Source organism: Montipora capricornis, chromosome 4 (genome assembly GCF_036669925.1).
Source record: "Montipora capricornis isolate CH-2021 chromosome 4, ASM3666992v2, whole genome shotgun sequence".
NCBI lineage: Eukaryota > Metazoa > Cnidaria > Anthozoa > Scleractinia > Acroporidae > Montipora > Montipora capricornis.
Genome location: NC_090886.1, coordinates 16809277 through 16814276, shown reverse-complemented (window position 1 = coordinate 16814276; position 5000 = coordinate 16809277).

The following is a 5000-nucleotide window of genomic DNA, read 5'->3' as shown; positions in this document are numbered from 1 at the left end:
CAACATGATGGTGTCGTTGACATTTTTATAACATTCCGCGTAGGTGTCGCCTTTTAGATAAGAATCGTCAATATACCCTGAAGTGAGATGTCCCATGCTGCGGACGGTGGCGTACACAGGTTTCAATAGTTTAGTCAATATGCGCGGGGCACTAGCTAAACCATTAGGCAAACAGGTATATTTGTAGAAAACACCGTCAATACAGAACTTTAAGTATTTCTGGTGAGATGGGAGGATAGGAACGGTATAATACACGTCCTGTAAGTCCACCGAAGCCATAAAACAACCTGGTCTCATCATGTTTACAGCAGCCTCTAGAGTATCCATTTTAAAATGATGGTAAGCTATAAATTCGTCACACGCTTTGAGATTAAGAATGGTACGGTGTGTGCCATCTTTCTTCGGTCGTAAAAATATTGTGGAAATAATTTCCGTTTCCTGTGCCGCCGGAATAATGACCCCTTTGGCAAGAAGTTTATCAATTTCCGTGTTGACAATTGAATGTTGATGACTGTTAAAGATACGAGGTCTGCCATAATGTTGCATGGGTGCAACACTGTTTTTAAATTCAAGTTTAACAATCTGAAGAATAGTAGGGTCAGTTGTGATCGCTTCCCACTGCAGCAAAAAATGCTTGAGCTTTCCGGCTTGGAAACTAGTTTGTGATTTTACCAAGCTATGTACAATGTCAATAGACAAAGATGTCATGTTTGCATTACATACCTCAGACACCTTCATTGGCGCTGGCTGGTTTCACCGTCCTTTTTCTTTCTCGGCGGCTTTGAGAACCGGCTTTTGCCTAAAAAATCAGAGGATTTTCCTCCTATGGCTCGAGCCATATGTTGAGCGCCCAGTGTACTTATCGCCATGGGAATTCCTGGAATGTTGGGACGAACCCTTTTCGTTGACTTATTGGCCGTTGTGATATCCTTCGCGAGTTTTGACAAATCTCCGAACAGGAACTCTGAGGTGCCATCAACAGTGGACAGGTTGCATAAAGCGGCATAGTCTTTATGCATCTCCTTCTTCATGGTCAGGCGTCGGGAGTGATTCACCTCGTGGTTGTATTGAAGTGCCATTGCAACAGCATCTGTCAACGAGGTGATCAGTTCTTTGTCTTGGCTGTATTTTCCCAGCGCCAAATTGGCGGCTTTTTTTATGGCTGTAATGCCACCAATAAGAGTGTTTAGTCCCTTCTGCGATCGTACGTCTTGAGCTTTCATGAGGTCTTCGCCCGGCATTGGCACCTTTGCCCGCAGAGGTGAGGAGCTCAGATAAATCCGCATCCATGTCCGCAGATTTAGCGGGCCCGTCATTAAAGGCGGTTTCACCGTCCTCATTGGAGTCGTAGTGCCCATTCAGGAGCACTGAGCGTACATTCTCATTCAAGTTCGTTAGCTGGCTCAGAACTAGAGCCATGGCAGCTTTGAACATATCCGCGAAAGCGTTTGCTAAAGGCATATTCTGGGCGCCTCTGTTCGTTGACGTTTCAGGGGCGCGCTCGTCAGTTGTGTGGTCTTCGTGATCGGCCATAATCACACTGAATTAAGCTGGGTTCCAAGTAAGGCTAACTACGTTAACCTCTCCAGCAATTTGTGTCAGAAAAGGTACTTAGTGTAGAAAAACCAAGCTCCAAGAATTTGTATGACGTACCGCGTTAAGCGCAAATCGTGCAATGACTTGCGCAAGCGCCATGCTATCTCATGGGATCTCTGCCTTCTGGTCATGTGATAGAACCAGCTGCTCAGTCTCATTGAAGTCCTGTTCCATCACCTCCATTTCACAAGAAACGGCTGTAAATCTGTCCCTGTCAGCAAGGGCTTCATAGTACAACTGCAATCTTGCACACGTGTCGATTACATTTTCAAAGGCAATCGCGAAATCATCTAGACTTTCCATCACCTTTACATTTGGGGATAGTCCACCTTCCATACTCATCGACAATTTAGTCTTGGGTCGGGTAAACGTGCCTTCGGTTTTGGCCTTTTCAGTCACGAAATCGTTCGGGAGCGACGTGTTGAAATCGTCCATAGATATCGCTCGAGTTCACATGGTCATGGTTCACATGAGGTAAGAACCTCGCTCTGCTACCAAATTATGTTCTGAATGTTCTAAGGTTCATAAAAACGACAAGATTTCAACACAACGACTCTTTAATTCCACTGTTTCACATGAAACATACAAACATGGCCGACTTTTTTTAACCTCGAGCTCCGGACTCCCAAGTGCGCATGGGCGTGCAAATGCTATCAACTACAGGGGGACTGTGAGAATGCCTACATGTAATAGAAAATGTAGCTTTTCTGCGGAACAACAACCCCAGGCAAGTGCGCTTCTCAACAACTTTCAAGGTTTTCCTTGCTTTAATATGGATGCTATTGTGTTCATAGGGGTACATAAGTCTAGAATTGTTTGTGATCAATCTCAAGGTGACTGATCAACATACTGCCTTGCGGAATGTATGTGGGACATCCCATGTATTTCCTGTACTGTTTCAGTGTTGTGTTTTTCTCTGGTTTGGGCTCATTTCCTCTGCAAGGGCTAACATGTAGGAATAGATAAGACTTTAAGTTTGACTCTGATAGATAATTCTGTTGGCATGTAAGTGCTATAGGGCTAAATGTCTGAAGAAATGCACCCTTTCCTTGTTATGTTCATTGCTGTGAAATGACAACTCAAATTTCCACAGGTCATGCCGGTCCATCTGCTTAGTAGTAATGTGGAAAACAAAGCCAATTTTATTAGCGGTTTGCCTTTCAAATCACAATAGTATTCGCTTCAGTGTGTTGTATATTTGAATACCTGGTGTGAACATGAGTTGTATCTGAACGAATCAGAACATGTTGATTAAAAGTTTAAATTGAACTCATTCAATGCCTTATTTCAAATGTTTTTTGTATTTTTCGTCCCATCTTTTTGCAATGCCCTTCTTGTCACCTGGACTGCCACATAGCAATTAAAAAATACCGCAATAAAGAGTGTATGTATGAGTTCCGCAGAAAGCAGAAAAAATGAGAAAGAGTCAAAGAAAGGGGAAAGATATCTCCCACCCATGAAAGGGAGAAACTAGAATTCAGGGTAGGAAATTGTTAGTGTTGATTCATTGGATAGATTATGTATTTTATACACCATTAATGTATATTTTGTAGTATACTATTCTTTTTTGGAAGCATTTCTTAGTTTATTATCCACTGCTTGAGATCAAGATGATAGAAATGAAATGATAGCTTAAAAAAATGCTTTAAGACAGGGAAAATTGTCAAATAATGTATAATAGCCTGTGTAGCAAGCATTTCCATGGCCAGAAGAGAAATTTTCTATGTTTTGACCAACCAAAAATTGGGCGAGAGCAAAAATGAAGAGGGAAGGAAATGCAACATTTCCATGGTCAAAGTAGAGAACGAGATTCTCAGACAGAGCCCCGCTAAAGCGATGGCCAGTGTGGAAACGATACATTGACGATGTGTTCTCCTTGTGGAACACAACCAGAGACAAAATAGAAGACTTCATTACAAAAGCAAATAACTTTCACAGCACGATCAAATGTAATCCTGAAATAACAGAAAAAGCAACTGCATTCCTTGACATGCAAACAACCATAAGGAGACAGACCTTTCAATACATGAATTTTTCTGTGTCATCCATCAGGTGTTACCAAAGGATTCATAAAAGGGGAAGCACTACGGCTTCTACAAAGGAATTCTTCTCACATTACATTTGGAGGAAACATGAGAAATTTCAAGCGACGCCTTAAGAACAGAGGATATCCAGAGAACATGATGAAAAGACCCCTCTCTGACATGAATTTCACCCAGCAATAAAGATAAACAAGATGGAGCAAGGTGGAGGTCACATGTGTTGGATTTGGGCTCTTCTTATTTTTGCTTTTCTTAGCCCTTTTATCGTTTTCCTGTAAACCAAACGTTTAAAGTTCACTCAGCTTTCCATCCTTCCGAGGTCAGTGAAATGCGTACCAGCATGCTTGGACTGCTTAGAAGCGGCTGCAATTTGCGCCTGTATATGCTTCCTGTCCGCTGGGGGTAAATTGATCATTGTAAAGCGCCCTTGAGACGTTAGTGATAAGGGCGCTATATAAATGCACCACTTTACTTTTACAATAATGTAGCTTTAGACACTTTGGTTAAAGAACGACGTTTAGATTGAGTGAGATTTCCTATTCTGAAATGTACGAAGCATGGATTGGTTGTACTGCTTTTGCAAGAAACACCCTATTCTACTTTGTTCGTTGGTAATGAACTTATTGTACGTGCTGGTGACATCCATCCACATCCTGGCCCTCATCCTGGGCCTACAGAGCCTTTGAATCCGGCAGGTATTGATATTCCTAAGGAATTAAAATCGCAAGTTAAAGTGGCTCATTTGAATGTTCGCTCGCTAAAATCAAGAGAACATTTCTGCCTTGTTGAAGACACTCTTATCACGAACAACTTTGACATATTTACCATCTCTGAAAGTAATGGGCAGATGAATCAGTGAGTGACCCAAGTCTGGAAGTTATTGGTTATCAGTGTTTTAGACAAGACTGTGGATCAAAGAAAGCTGGGTGTGGATTGCACATTTATGTTAAGTATTGCCTCAAGGCTACTTCTCTTGACGAATTATCCTCTGTATTAGAAGATGGCTTTCAACAGCAGTGGATTAAAGTGCAATGTAGAAGTCGCAAGTCTCTTGTAGTTTGCAATGTTTATCAACCTCCAAATGCATCAGTTCACAATTGTTTTGAAACTCTTGGCAGACACTTTGTTGATTCTCACCTACTGAATCTCAATGTTATTATTTTAGGTGACTTGAATTGCAATCTCATAAGTTCATTCAGCCTGGAGGGAAATTTCATTACGGGAGTTTATATCAATGTTCAACGTAAGTCAGCTTACTGAAAAACCAACTAGGAATACTGAGAACTCTCAAACTTTGATTGATGTGATCATGACAACAAACAATTCTACCGTTAGTTTGTGTGATACCTTGAGATGTTCTGT